The sequence below is a fragment of the Bos javanicus genome, chromosome 9, assembly GCF_032452875.1.
Source record: "Bos javanicus breed banteng chromosome 9, ARS-OSU_banteng_1.0, whole genome shotgun sequence".
Classification (NCBI taxonomy): domain Eukaryota; kingdom Metazoa; phylum Chordata; class Mammalia; order Artiodactyla; family Bovidae; genus Bos; species Bos javanicus.
In genome coordinates, this window is record NC_083876.1 from 46,109,556 (window position 1) to 46,126,412 (window position 16,857).

Consider the following 16,857-nt stretch of genomic DNA (forward strand, 5'->3'; position numbering starts at 1 on the left):
TCACTAAACCACCAGCTTTAATCGATATAAAATCTTCTCATACCCTGTGCATGCACCCCTGCAACTGAAGATGGCTGCAAAAAAAAAAAAAAGCCACAAAACAAAAAACAAGGCTTATACACAGATACAAACTGATTGGTTTAATTTTAGCTTCACAGTTATGCTATTTACCTAGTACAATTAACCTTCCTTCTTTTGTGTAATTTCATTTATTTATTGTCTGTGCTGGGTCTTTGTTGCTGTTTGGGCTTTTCTCTGGTTGCAGCAAGCAGGGGCTATTCTCCAGTTGTGGTGCATGGGCTTCTCACTGCAGTGGCCTCTTCTGTTGCTGAGCACAGGCTCTAGGGCACATAGGCTTCAGTAGTTGCCGTTCCAAGGCTCTAGAGCACAGGTTCAATAGTTGTGGTGCATGGGCTTAGTTGCTCCACGGCATGGGCAATCTTCCTGGACCAGAGACTGAACCCAAGTCTTCTACATTGGCAGGTGGATTCCTTACCACTGAGCCACCAGGGAAGCCCCTGTCCCACTCTTAAATATGGTGATTTCTAACTCCCTTCTCTTGCACAGACCTCTTAAACCATTCCATCACCCTCACTTTCAGCTGATGAGTTTGATGTCTATGTTATGGAAAAACTAGACAGAAGATAACTTTCATCTACTCTAGCCACATTTATCCACTGTTTCTCACTGACTGTCCTTCCTCTCATCACTGTAGGTGAACTCTTTGTGGTCCTCCCTAAAGTCAGCTTCTCATTTGTGCATAACAATGCTCCAGCCTCTCCAGTGTACTCTAGGATATTGATCAAGCATTTTTTTTTTTATTCTGCAACTTTCCCCCTCATATTGAATGTCTCCCATCACTCTGCAAGTGCTGTTAAGTTCTGCAGTATACAGCAACAACACCAGCAAAATAAAATACAATGCTCTTGTATCGGTTCTTCTAATGCCCTATCCACTTGTTTCTTGATCTTTTCTGCTTCTGTGATGCTGCTATCCCCTGTGCTCAGCAACTCACTTTCATGCCATATTCTAGATGTTTCCATTAACAGTAACTAAAACCTCTCTGAAATCTCCTTGTCGGGTGTGCCACTTAGGGAACGGCATCTTCTTGAATATTCTTTCCCCCCATTTTTCTTTTTCCTTTAAGATACCAGTTCCTTTAAAGAGTCACCCAGAAGTCTTCTCTTATTCCTCATCTGTCATTGTTCTTTGAACCCCTGTAACTCAAATAATTTTGTACATCTTTGCTGAAACTCTTCTTGGCCTCTGCCCCTGGCCTCAGGTGTGGGGTAGCTCCTCTCGGCTACTCCTGCGCCCTCACAGCCTGGCTCTCTCAGCCACCACCCCTGACCTCAGATGTGGGGAATAGAGGAAAACAACAGAATGGGAAAGACCAGAGATCTCTTCAAGAAAATTAGAGATACCAAGGGAACATTTTATGCAAAGATGGGCTCAATAAAGGACAGATTTGGTATGGACCTAACAGAAGTAGAAGATATTAAGAAGAAGTGGCAAGAACACACAGAAGAACTGTACAAAAAAGATCTTCAAGACCAAGATATTCATGATGGTGTGATCACTCACTGAGAGCCAGACATCCTGGAATGTAAAGTCAAGTGGGCCTTAGAAAGCATCACTACGAACAAAGCTAGTGGAGGAGAAGGAATTCCAGTTGAGCTATTTCAAATCCTGAAAGATGATGCTGTGAAAGTGCTGCACTCAATACGCCAGCAAATTTGGAAAACTCAGCAGTGGCCACAGGACTGGAAAAAGGTCAGTTTTCATTCCAATCCCAAAGAAAGGCAATGCCAAAGAATGCTCAAACTACTGCACAATCGCACTCATCTCACATGCTAGTAAAGTAATGCTCAAAATTCTCCAAGCCAGGCTTCAGCAATACGTGAACCATGAATTTCCAGATGTTCAAGCTGGTTTTAGAAAAGGCAGAGGAACCAAAGATCAAATTGCCAACATCAGCTGGATCATCAAAAAAGCAAGAGAGTTCCAGAAAATCATCTATTTCTGCTTTACTGACTATGCCAAAGCCTTTGACTATGTGGATCCCAATAAACTGTGGAAAATTCTGAAAGAGATGGAAACACCAGACCACCTGACCTGCCTCTTGAGAAACTTATGCAGGTCAGGAAGCAAGAGTTAGAACTGGACGTGGAACAACAGACTGGTTCCAAATAGGAAAAGAAGTACGTCAAGGCTGTATATTGTCACCCTCTTATTTAACTTCTATGCAGAGTACATCATGAGAAATGCTGGGCTGGAAGAAGCACAAGCTGGAATCAAGATTGCCGGGAGAAATATCAATAACCTCAGATATGCAGACGACACCACCCTTATGGCAGAAAGTGAAGAGGAACTAAAAAATCTCCTGATTAAAGTGAAAGTGGAGAGTGAAAAAGTTGGCTTAAAGCTCAACATTCAGAAAATGAAGATCATGGCATCTGGGCCTATCACTTCATGGGAAATAGATGGTGAAACAGTGGAAACTGTGTCAGACTTTATTTTGGGGGCTCCAAAATCACTGCAGATGGTGACTGCAGCCATGAAATTAAAAGATGCTTACTCCTTGGAAGGAAAGTTATGACCAACCTAGATAGCATATTCAAAAGCAGAGACATTACTTTGCCAACAAAGGTCCGTCTCATCAAGGCTATGGTTTTTTCAGTGGTTATGTATGGATGTGAAAGTTGGACTGTGAAGAAAGCTGAGCGCCAGAGAATTGATGCTTTTGAACTGTGGTGTTGGAGAAGACTCTTGAGAGTCCCTTGGACTGAAAGGAGTTCCAACCAGTCCATTCTGAAGAAGATCAGTCCTGGGTGTTCTTTGGAAGGATTGATGCTAAAGCTGAACTCCAGTACTTTGGCCACTTCATGCGAAGAGTTGACTCACTGGAAGAGACTCTGATGCTCGGAGAGATTGGGGGCAGGAGGAGAAGAGGACGACAGAGGATGAGATGGCTGGATGGCATCACTGACTTGATGGATGTGAGTTTGAGTGAACTCCGGGAGTTGGTGTTGGACAGGAAGGCCTAAGCGTGCTGCAATTCATGGGGTCGCAAAGAGTCGGACATGACTGAGCGACTGAACTAAACTGAACTTGCTGAAACTGTTCTAATCAAGTTCACCAAAATCCTGATATCTACTTATGAATTCTTAGATCTCATCTTATGTGAAACCTCTGCACTATTTGATATGGGTGATCATTCCATTCCACCTTGGGTTCTAGGACAGTTCACTATGTGCTTTTTCACATTCTTTTTGGGTAATTCTACTTCCTCTTCCTGACCTTTTAATATGTTCAAGGGCTCAGTCATTGGATCACTTCTCTTTTCTATTTTCATTTACTCCATTGATTATTTCAACTAGTGTCAATATTTTAAGTATCATGTGTACATGGATCACTGCTAAATTTATATCTCCAGTTCAAGCCAAACACAAAGTTAAGAATCATATATTTGATTACCTTCATGGCATCTCAATTTATATTCTCACTCCCTTATTTATAATCCATATATCAAGTTTATATCCAAAGCTAAACTCGACATCATCCACTGTATCATTACTATCTACTTTAATGATTTTATCACCTCCAAAATAAACTATATACTCTTTAGCAATCATTCCTCACTTGCTCCTGGCAGCCACTGATCTACTTGTCTCCATGGATTCACCTGTTCTTCACATTTCACATAAATGTGATTACATAGTGTGTGGCCTTCTGTTTCTGACTTCTTTGACTTAGTAGAAAGTTTTCAAGGTTCATCCATGTTGCATCAGTCCTTTATTCTTTTTATGGCTGTATTGTATTCCATTGTATGACTTTGTACTCTGCTTCAAGTTAGCTAATGACAACTCAGTCTTTCTGGTTACTAATCCTATTGGCTCTATCTTGAAAATATAGCACAAATCTAAATAACTTTATCCACTTTTAGTGGTCAAGTTATTACATTTCTTTATTTTTGTAAATGGTCTTTTTACATCTGTCCTTGGACTCTTTTGTGTTCAGTTCAATTCAGTCACTCAGTCATGTTCGACTCTGCAACCCCATGAACCTCACTGTCCATCACCAACTCCAGGAGTCTACCCAAACCCATGTCCATCAAGTTGGTGATGCCATCCAACCATCTCATCCTCTGTCATCCTCCTTTCCTCCCGCCTTCAATCCAACATCAGGTTCTTTTCAAATGAGTTAACTCTTCGCATGAGGTGGCCAAAGTATTGGAGTTTCAGCTTTAGCATCAGTCCTTCCAAAGAACACCCAGGGCTGATCTCATTTAGAATGGACTGGTTAGATCTCCATGCAGTTCAAGGGACTCTCAAGAGTCTTCTCCAACACCAAACTTCAAAAGCATCAATTCTTTGGTGCTCAGCTTTCTTTATAGTCCAACTCTCACATCCATACATGACTAAGGGAAAAACTATAGCTTTGACTAGACGGACCTTTGTTGACAAAGTAATTCTCTGCTTTTTAATATGCTGTCTAGGTTCGTAACTCCTTCTATGTCTCTTAATTGTCTACCCTTCCCCCATTATTAGTGTGTGTGTGTGTGTGTGTGTGTGTGTGTTTTGAACATTTCCTCATCTCCTTGTACTATATGATTCTCTGGGGTCATTTTGTATATTTCTTGCTAGGGAAAATATGATACACTCACTCCTGGCATCATCTATTTTTCAAGGAGCCCTGTTTCCTTATATTGAAGAAATATTAGAACTCAAGATCTGGATGCTAGGTATGCTCATTGTTACTGAGTTTTATTGATTCCAGGCCCTCTCAACTGACAGGAAAAATTGTATGTGTAAATATTAACCCATATTTGTACATATATCTATAAATATTTATATGTGTAACCATTCCTATAAACTAAACATGAGTTCATATTGATGTGTTCATCTCTATTGCAATATCAATGGAACATTCCAGCCTCCTGTCCTTGCTGATCTGTAAACTCCCATTTTAGATAAACCTAACTTCCACCATCCAACATTTACCTAAATCTTAAAATCCGATATATGTGTATAATGTTATCATAATTTTCCCTAATGAGAAGAAACTTCATCAACTAGAGTACAGTTTTATGTATGCTTTCTTTTGTCATTAGTTTTACAGACTCCTCTCACTTCCATTTATGTAAATCAGTAGCTTCCCTGCACCACCCAAATTCTTTGAAGACGTTCAGTGAAGTTCTGTCATATGTTTGTAATACAGTAAGATTGGTCATATTCTACATCCCATCTAACCTGTTGATTTTCTTTCTTTCTTCATTTGTAATGTACAATAAGATTTACTCTGTGCTATAAAGTCCAGAGGCTTTTGAAATTTTTAGTGTCATGTGTCCTTAATTATAGCATTATATCAAATAGTTCACCACTCTAAAAAAGTCATCTGTGATTCACATATTATAAACTTCCTCCACTTCTCTCTCCTAGCAACCACTGATCTTTTTTTACTACTCCTATACGTTTGCCTTTTCTATAATGTCATGTAATTGGAATGATACAATATATATCCTTTTCAGATCAGCTTCTTTCACTTAATGATATGCAATTAGGATTCACCCATGTATTTTTGCAACTTGATAGTTCACTTATTTTTGTCTTTTAAATTACTTTCATTAAAATGTGTAAAATTCACTGCTTAAACCATTTAGGCCTAAGGGTTTCTTTTTTCGAATGGTTATTAATTGTGGATTCAAATTCTTTAATAGATTTGGGACTATTCAGGTTACCTATTTCTCCTTAATTGGATTTCAGTACTTTCTGTCTTTCAAGAAATCGGTCCATTTTATGAAATGATTAAATTTGTAGGAAAAGAATTGTTTATAGTAGTTTATTCTTGTCCATCTAATTCCATGGATCTCTCGCTCATTTCTGACACATTAAATGTGTATTTTCTCTTTTTTTTCTTTGTTAGCCTGACTAAAGATTTGTCAATTTTATTGATTTTTTAAGTTTTTGGTTTTGTTGATATTTTTCTAGTGTCTTCTTGTTTATAATTTCTTTGATTTCTGCCCTGATTTTTATTACAGCTTTTATTCTGTTTCCTTGGGCCTAAATTACTGTTCTTTTAGATCTTTCTTCTTTTCTTTTCTTTTTTTTTTATATGCTCAACTGTATTGCCTTTGCTCATTTGTTGAAGATTAATTGTCTATATTTCTGTGGGTCTATTTCTGAGTCTATTCTGTTCCTTTGATCTCTTTGTCTAGTCTTTCACCAGTCTTTCTAATATACGCATCTAATGAAATAAATTTATCTTAAAGCACTGCTTAAAAGAGAAACATTATATTTTCATTTCTCTTTATTTCAAAATATATTTTAATTTCTTGAGTTTTTCTTTTGGCCAGTATGTTATTTTGAAGTGTAATGTTTTGTTTCTAATTTTTGAAACTATTGTTCCATTAGTTCCTCCTCTAGTTCAGTTGGTTTCTAGTTTAATTCCATATAGTCTCAGAACATACTTTGTTTGATTTATACTATTTTAAATTTGTTGAAGTATTATTTGTGGATCAGGATGTGAAGTATCATGGTGAAAGTTCGATAAAAGTTTGAGAGGAACGTGTACTCTGCTGCTTTTGGATGGACTAGTCTATAAATATCAGTTAAATCAAGTTGATTGGTACTCTTTTGATGAACTATATACTGTACTGATAGAGATGTTTTCAATCCTTCAATTATAATAGTATATATGTCTATTTCTCCTCTCTGTTGTATCAGTATTTGCCTCACATATTTTGACACTCTGGTTTTAAGTTCATACATGTTTAGGATTGTTATGGCTTCTTAGAGAATCGACCCAATCACCATTATGTAGTACCTGAATTTATTTCTGATAGTTTTCTTTGTTTTGAAGTCTTTTTGTCTCAAATTAATATGGGAACTCCATATTTATTTTGATTTGTGTTATATGGTATACCTTTCTTGACTCCTTTATTTTTAACATATCCTTTATTTTTAACATAAGCCTTTATGTTTAAAGTGAGTTTCCTTTAGCTAACATATAGTGAACTTTTTTCTTGTTTTATTCACTCTGACAGTCTCTGTCTTTTAATTTTATATTTAGACCATTCACATTTAAAGGGAGTTTTTTCTAAATACTTGGATTAACATATACCATGTTTGTAACTTCTTTCTGTTTGTTAACAGGACTTATTTTACTGTTTCCTTTATTTTTAGTTGAGTATTTTATGAAACTTCATCTTATCCCCTCACTTAGTATATAAATTATATTTCTTTAAATGATTGTTTTAGTTTTTTTCTTAAAATTTCCTCTTCTCTGCTGTCTTTTTCTTCTACTGATAGTCCACTTAACCATATGCTACACCTTTGACATTTCTAATAGGTACTAGGTCTTTTTTCCATTGTTTTTCTTCGGCTTTCAGTTTGGCATGTTTCTATTCACTCCTTTTCAAGTTTCTGCTGAACTAGTTATCGTGTTTTCACATGAGACATTCTTCGTGTGTTCTATATCATGCATCCTTTTCAAGTTCACTGATCTTTTCTCAGCTGCGTTGTGTTTACTAATGAGACAATCAGAGACATTCTTTCCATTACAGTGTTTTTATTTGTAGCATTTCAATTCTTTCTTATCTCTCTGCTTAGGTAGCCACTTGTCTTTGCAGATTGTCAAAGTTTTTCATTAGATTCCTTAATATGTTAGTGATTTTAAATTCCATTTGTTAACTCTATCTAAATCAGGTTCTGATGATTACTCTGTCTCCCCAGATAATATTTCTTGCCTTTAACCTGTCCTATACATTTTGTTGAAATGTGAACAAGATAGGATACACTAGAGATAAATGGGAATCTTCTGTGAGAATTTTTTTTTTAATGTCATCAGGATAAAGAGTTTCTAAAAATTTTATTGGAATATAGTTGATTTTCAATGTTGTTAGTTTCAGTGTACAGTAAAGCGATTCAGTTATAAATATACATAATGTATTGTTTTTCAAATTGTTTCCCCATATAGGTTATCACAGAATACTGTGAAGGGTTCCCTGTGCTCTACAGTGAGTTCTTGTTTGTTATCTGACTCATATCTTAGTGTGTGTATGTTAATTCCAAATTCCTGATTTATTCCTCTCCCCCACATTTCCCTTTTGGTAACTGTACACTTGTTTTTGATATCTGTAAGTCTGTTTCTGTTTTGTGTCATTAAAAAATATTAAAGTCCATATATGAGTGATATCATATGATATTTGTATTTCTTTGAGAATGTATATTAATCTAATGTTTTCTGTAGCTCTGGGTACCACAGGCTTCCTGTGCCTCTGATGTTCTTGTTGTTGTTTCCCATCCTAACTGGGGCTTTGTAAGTCTTCTTCCTCAGAGAGAGTTGTAGTTTGTACATGTTTTGACAGTGATCCACTATTATTCTTTTGGAGCCCTGTTGGTGTAGTGGTAAATTATGAAGAGGTGGGACAATTGATTATCTTCCTATTAAATCTCCTTCTCTAAATGGGCCTGTATCTGTGGACAGGGACATTGTGGGAGAAGTAATTCTTATTACTTTCCTCTCCTCCCATCCCTTTTTATGATATGATTCTAGTTATATATGATACCTCAAATCCTTTGTGGAATGAAATGTGGTGTAAATTCACATGTAAAATAAAGAGATACATACCTTTTTTGAAATATTCAAGTCATCAATGTTGTTTGTAATTTCCAAGGAATGTGAGTGTCATAAGGGAATTTTTCAGCCTTTCCCAGGTTTTAAGTTTCTCAGAAGTAAATATCTTTATACTAGGATGTTACAGTCAGATTGACATTTCTTTGTGCCACTTTATTTTGGAATCATAAAACATCTCTATAATAGAATTTGGATTGTTTTTATTCCTAAATCTGATGCTGGTCTGCTTTTGACAGGTTGCCAAATCCCTTTGTACCTGTGTTGCTCTGTGTCTGGAAGTAGAGTAATAAAATATGCTAACTACCTTCCTCTTAAGGAGGGTGACTTTATATATAAAAGATTTAAGAATATTGAAACAAAATCCTTTTTGTCTAAAAGAACAACATGGGCCATTAATCCCACTTCATATTGTTTGCCTCCTGCTTACTAACTTGAGTGTCCCTGGGGTGGCATTCTGAGAATGCACCAAGAAAAAGTTAAGATGTTCATAATTCAATCAATGGACATGTTGTGATCGTGACTGTCTATAACCATAGCCCTTTAAAGTTATGAGAGCATCTGTGTGAGGAACAACTCATGGGATCTGAGATTGGTTAGACCAGTCTATTAGAGCGTGGCGATTGTGCAGACTGCAGTCCCACTAGGTTTACTCTGCAAAGTGTTTTTATGTTGCTCTTGACCTTGGCCAGCTGCCTGTTGGATCCTTATTATTCGTGTTCCAGAGGAGCTCATTTTCAATACCTCCAGTGGCTTAAAAACTCCAAGAGCAGTTGACCGATAGTCCAAATTTATTGGTGAAAACATAGGGTGGAGAGGATCCTCAAAATAGATGGTTTAGAGCAGGAATGTAACCATGTGTGTGATGCATGTGTACAGATAGCTTATCTTTATGTTATTAAAGAAGTGGAAGAAAATGTAGAAATCACTAGAATTTATCTTTCTCTCATGAATGAGAAATCCAAGGCACAGGAATTTTTACTAAGTTCAAGAATTGGTGGAAAACTAAGGAATAGAACTCAAATTCCCAATACCCAAATAAGTGCTTTTTTATGTTTACAACATACTTGTTTCGCTTACAAAATTATTACCACATTCCAGGTTTTCATGGTTTGATCTTTCCATTCCAACGTTCTTTTTGATTCTTAGGAGTCTTTGAAAATGCAGTTTCACCTAGTGATAATACCTTTGCTCATGGAATCTAATTAGAGAAGAAATGCTACTGATTTCTTAAGAAGAGAAAAAGGTTTTATTTTTAAATTTCTGTTGTATAGTTACTCTAACATATTCCTAATTCATATTTAAATCATCCCAATTCAGCTCTGTGAGAACATTTTGAAAAGCAATATGACTTGAACAATATAGAGCTTTGCATATCATAAAGTTAATAATGATGTTTTTGAGTGAGTGGACAGCTGAATGAAGAAAATAGGATTAAATTATAAATTAGATTATTAATTTTATTGGCAGTTTGCTATAATAGTTTATCTTGACAGTAAACTTAAGAATATTACAAGGGGTGATATTTGGAACAGTTAGTAGCTTTTGTGTTTCACAGTGGTTTTATATATTTTAGACAGTATTTACTTGCACAGACTGAAATTATTTCAGAATTATTCATTACTTCAGAGGACCACTTTTTAATGAAATTTGTTTGCTGCCAAACAGCATATTTGGATATGTTAGTCTTTTCTCCAGCTGTTTGTGTCTTGTGCTTTATAGATGCACCATTTTCCTGTATCTAATCATGACATTTTTTACAGTATTCAAATTTTGGTTTCGGACATAAAATTCTGAAAAGTGACATTTCCCCTAACTTAATTATGCATTCTGATGAACCAATATTTATTTCTGTATGTAATTAGTTTCTGATCTTTCTCTTGTATTTAGAAACCAAACTTTTGCTATTAATTAGTCTGTATTTCAGAGAAGGCAATGGCAACCCACTCCAGTACTCTTGCCTGGAAAATCCCATGGATGAAGGAGCCTGGTAGGCTGCAGTCCATGGGGTTGCTAAGAGTCGAACACGACTGAGTGACTTCACTTTCACACATTGGAGAAGGAAATGGCAACCCACTCCAGTGTTCTTGCCTGGAGAAACCCAGGGATGGGGGAGTCTAGTGGGCTGCCGTCTATGGAGTCGCACAGAGTCAGACACGACTGAAGCAACTTAGCAGCAGCAGCAGCAGCAGTCTGTATTTATGTAAATTTGAAAAGATTTTCATACAACTAATAATACCTGCCTTTCTTTTGGTATTTTCTGATAAGCGAGAGGTAAAAGTAATCTTGTTAGCTTTTAGTTATATTAAAATTTATCTTAAATTTTAATATAAAATTATTTTAAATTATATTAAAAGTTTACTGTCAAGATAAACTATTATAACAAACTGCCAATAAAATTAGTAATCTAATTTTAATTTAATCCTATTTTCTTCATTCAGCTGTCCTCTCACTCAAAAACATCATTATTAACTTTATGATATGCAAAACTCTATATTGTTAGTTATATTCAGAAACCATAAACTAATTTAAATTTCATTCTAAACTTTTACTAGCTGGGTGCTTATGTTATAAAAATACATATGCTTCGTTACTATAATAACACTACAAATAGCAGTGTCTTGAAAAAATATGTCTTTTTTTTTTTTTTGATATGTTAGGTGATAGACTGAATATAATTAGTCCAAGGACCCAGGTTTTTATAAATTGTTTGCTTTATGATCCTTAGTGTAATGCCTCCATTTAGCCAGTAAATAGGATGGGTAAAGAAAAGAGAACTCTCCCTCTTAAAAGCATGACCTGAAAATCACAGGTGCATTTTCTCAAATCCCACTGACTCTCTTTGGCTGCATGATACTGTTAGACTTAGCATAGGCTGATAATTCAGTTTCTACCAAGCATCCACAGTCTCATTATAATTTCCATGATCATTTCAGAAGAGAAAGGAAACTAGCAGTATCTGCCTGCGGTTTAGATCCTTTGATATTACCCTACAACCCCTGGGTACACACTTCTATTTTGTTTTTGTTTCCACTCATTATTTCCTCTATTTATTTCACTTTGGAAATTTTCTGTTGACCTGTTTTTAAATTCATCAATTTTGTCTTCTTGTGTGTCCTATGTACTGATAAAGAACTATTGATCTCGATTTTACCACCTTCTATAGTTTCAATCTTGCTGCTGAAATTCTGTGGTGACTATAGTTGCATGTTGTCCTTTGCACTACGTCCTTTAATATGTTAATGGAAATTAAATTTTGATAGTTCCAGTATCTAAGTCATCTCAGTGTCTGGTTCTGTTGTCTGCTTTATCACTTGACAAGTATTCATTTTATTCCTCTACTCTATTTTGTATATGTGTGTGTGATTTTTTTTTTTTTTACTGAATTCTGGAATTATGTGTAAAAGAACAGTAAAAGAACAAAAGACTGAGGCAAATAATATCTATGGCTAGAAAAGTGTATGCCTCTCTTTTGTTGGGTTACTATCATGGAGAGTTGAGTCGAACTAGAGAGTAATTGATCTGAGTTTGACTACTATGCCTTTAGTAGTGCTTCACAGGCTTCAAATTTCGCAATTTGGGTGGGATGCTGCTATATGTTGTTGAGTGTGGAACCTAGGGTGTTGGGAAGACTTGTATACATTCTGATTCCATGCTAAGCTTTCAACAGACTGCACAACTGCATTATGGAAGGAATCTTTTCCATGGTATTCCCCTTCTGCAATGGTATTGCTTGTTACTAGGCATGAGGCATGTTGTACAAACAAGGGTTATCTCTAAGATTTTTATGATTCAGCTGTAGTCTTAGATGAGTCTTTTCAACCTGAGTTATAATAATTAGTCTTTCTCAAAAGTTCCTGTTCTCTTCCATGTGAGTCACATTCTGTCTTCTATGTGTGAGATTCTCAATTTGGAGAGATTCTTTTACCTTTCCAGCAACAGAAGCAGACCTTTTAAACTGGGCAAACAAATGTGCTTCTTTATCTCCATGAGAAGAAGTGTGCCTTGACCTGGGACTAGTGGCAGAGGATTTTCTTGCTTTGTTCCAGTAGATTCTTGGAGCTTGTTCTTTGAGGTAAGGCTTAAGATACAAGGGAAGGTTTCCTAATCTTTTCCTAGGGTCAGAAAGTTTTTGCTTCTACCATTTGCTTTTGTTGGAAGAAGCCAGGTTTCCTGTCCTTTATCCATTGACTTACAGCTTTTGATTCACATAAGAAAAAGTTGAAGAAGGGAGTATGTATTCATGCCTGTGCACCATGAAGGGGAAATTCTTTGAGGTCTCCTGCTCTGCCCCCAAACTCGCATGAACACAAGATGGAGGCTCATTGTGAAGAAGAGGGTGATTACAGAGTCATTTTGTCCCAGGTATTCTAAACTTTCACGCTGATCATCTCTTGATCTTTAAGAACACTTTATTGTCTCAGTTGTTTTCTTTTACTTTCTCCTACTTCATTTTTATACTGGTCACTTCTTACTCTTGCGCTCTGTAAAGTTAAAAAAGTTCATGTGTCCCTTCTGTCCTTAAAAGGCTTTTTTATCCTTTAGAATTTTCTTCACCCTTCACCTCAGTTCTCAGATGGGCTTAAAAGGTTATGATTTTGTAGTTTTAATTTTTTTTTTCACTTTTGTTGTTAGGGTAGAAGTGATGGTCTCTTGTGGATTTATACATCCTAAGTTGAATAAGAACCTGTCCTTGTGTTTAAATAGCATATGTTCAGTATTATCTTTTGCTAAAATGGTTTCTTGACATTCATAGCCTTAGGGTTTACAGTACCAACTGTATGCAGTTCATTGCAACACACATTCAGTAATTTTCAATTGGAACTTTAGTGTTAAAATTGTCTTACTTGTGTAGTAAACCTAGCCCACTTTTAGTGTGTGAACCTAGCTGAATCTCTCAATATATGCATCTCAACCAGTTCTCCACTGTTTGTCACATATGTAATTTACTGCACTTACAAGGGTGGGGTGGAGTTTGTTTGTAATCCTGGAAATTATATGCTCCAGTGATATGCATAAATTTAACTATTTGCAAAGCTCATGAGTATTAACAAATGTCAAATATCTATTCTGTTTTATTTAGAATATACAGTAGACTCATGAGTTATGTCTGGATAGCTTTCAGATATTCTATCTGATTCCTAAATTCATGAAAGACATTTAATATAGGCAAATGGTTTCCTTTTAATCATATATGGGATGAGAGTCACATATTTCATATGTCAAACAAAAGTTAACCCCATGCCAATTTAAACTAAGAAAATTCTTTTTATCACTACAGTAGAATTCTTGTGGTGTACAGTGCTAGATACAAATGTATGGGGAAGGAGTGCATGCCCTATTTAAGTGACTTCCTTAAACAGTCAGTTTTCTAACACACAGGATTCAGATTTACACTTGAAATAATACTAGATTAATCTGTGTAATGAATAATCACCACCAGTAGAATATCCTTGAAATAGTAAACGTTGAATTTGTAAAGAACAAAGACATACTATACCATAAGTGGTGGCAAAGCCTAATCATTATTGGGGTTTAGGCTAGAAGTGATGTTTAAATATGGACCCTAGTTTAAGATATTAACATCTTACAAGATAAATGTAAGCTCTTCTTTTTCCACTTTCCAAACTACTAAAATGCAGTTTACTTGAAGTTTAATAAATATATTTAGTTGTACTTAATAAATATCTTACAGAAGAGATAAAATCAAATTAATGATGTGTGTCCAGCAGAAATAGTCTTCTTATTAAACTGTTGGGGCCATCTCTTCTCTATAAGGAACCAATCTTTACAAGCTGTGAAAACCACCCATTTGACACATTCTATTACTTGTAATTAAAACATAAACATCTACTTGGCCATGCTGTCATTTAATAAATTATGATTGCTTTCATATTTATTTCCAGAGTGGTAGTTTGTGTATTATGATTAAGATTCAATTTGAGCCCCAATACTCTGTGTCATTACCTTGTGACAACACCAAGTGTGAGATCATTTGTATTGTTTTTCCTTATGCTAATTTAAAAAAAAATCTGTCAATATAATGGCATTCAAATACTGAGATGCATTTAAAAATTAGTTCTCATTTACTCTAGTCATTTTATATTCATTATCATAATGTTAATCTTGATGTTTTTGTGTTATTTAAATATAATTTTATTGTAAGATCCTATAAGATCTTCTATTTCTTGTTTGGATTTAGTCAAGTGTATCTTCCTTAGTGAGCTTCCCTGGTGGCACATGATAAAGAATCCGTCTGCAATGCAGGAGACCTGGGTTCGATCCCTGGGTTGGGAAGATCCCCTAGAGAAAGAATGGCAAGGATTTGACAGCATTCCAGTTCCTTTGATATTTTTGATGAAGGGATATTTGCAAAGTGAAACCAACTGTGCAAAGAAGAGCAAATCTACCCACTGGCAGTTTAATTTTGATGCCCTTGATCTGATTCCAGTTCAGGGGTTACATTTTGAGTATGGATTTTTCTCTTAATTCTTCAGCTTTCCTTCTCTTTAACTTGGATAAGGTCAATTAGATCCAGAGAAGAATTTCCACACCTAATATGAAAATGCAAATGATTGGCTTGCTGTTCTTGTGAAAAATACCAGAAACTGCATGTGTATTATCTTACCTTGTAGAAAAAAGCCAATTTGATAATTACAAGCTGCTTTCTGCAGCTGCGAATGCCCCCTTTGAACCAATAAAAAACATCAGGAGGCCCAATCATGAACATTCTCCGAAAATTCTATTTACAAAATGTATGCCTTAACAAACTACCTCACAACTTCCTGGGAATTAAAGTCAGACCTGGTAAAGAAACAGTTTCCTAAATGGGCTTTGCTCACATAGGGTCTCCTGTACTCAACTCCCAACAGAGTAGAATTGGCAGGTTTTCTTGAAAGTTCTATAAAAATTTTCTATTTTTACATATAAACAGTCTAGCCAGTGTAATCATCCAAAACTAAAGTCTCGATGGGTTTTATAATAACTATTTAAATGATACTATACCTTAAGGTAATACCTACAGTTTGTTTGCAAAATTTTCACAGATGTAATTCCATCTCACTTGAAACTTATTTTTATCGCTTCTGTTAGTTGTCTATTCTAAATTGTTTATTCCTCCCCAAATATTATAAGCTTTTTAAGAGCAGAATAAAGCCCCATTTCCCCCATAAGTCTTAATACTTAGTTAACTCTTCATATATAATAATTGGTTGAATATTCAAATATACCAATATAAGAAAAAAAATTGAGCTAAAATTGCACAACTTAACATTTAAAATCAAGTCCTTATTTCTCCTTTTAACAGGAGTAAACTCCAGGAATCGGCAATGGACAGGGAGGCATGGCCTACTGCAGTCCATGGGGTCGCAAAGAGTCTGATACAACTGAGTGACTGAACTGAACTGAACTGAACTGAAAGCAGAAGCTCTGATGAAGTGAGCTTTAACCTTACTACAAGTGAAAATTTCACTTATTTTTATATTTTTTATAGCCTGTGAATGTGAAATCTTCCAATAAAATATACTATGCATTTACATTGTTATACAACATTTTTCTTAGTAAAATTAATAAAACACATAGATATATCAAATTCAGGTATAAAATTTAGCCAAATTGTATACCTTGAAAAAAAGCTTGTTTTTTCTGAAGTAAAGGTCAGCATTATGAGATGTGTAGAAAAGATGCCATGGATTCTAGAACATTGTAATGACTCCAGCAAAACTACAACTAAATAATCTGATAGTTTTTCTTGAGGACTCCTTGTGATGGAGGGTACATTTTCTCTCTTTTCAGCTTAAGTTTAATGAGACTGAAATATATTTAAGAACACTGATGAATTTATTTTACCAGTTCAGCATGTATGGACCCTATTTCACAGTCTAAATCTTTCCAGGAATATCCAAAATTGCCCTATTCCTATAGATTCATCTCAGATCCTATGCAATATAGGAGGCTGAGAAAATTGTTAAGCAAAACAATAGCAGAAGAATATGCAATCATTAGGAAGTTGCAGGGTGATTCTTCCTGTCCAAAAAAAAAAAAAAAAACCAAGAAAAGACTGTGTATCTAACGCTGTGTATCATCTGTGTATCTAACGCTTGTGGTAGGGTTAAAGCTCACTTCATCAGAGCTTCTGCTTTCAGTTCAGTTCAGTTCAATTCAGTTCAGTTGCTCAGTTGTATCTGACTCTTTGCAACCCCATGGACTGCAGCAGGCCAGGCA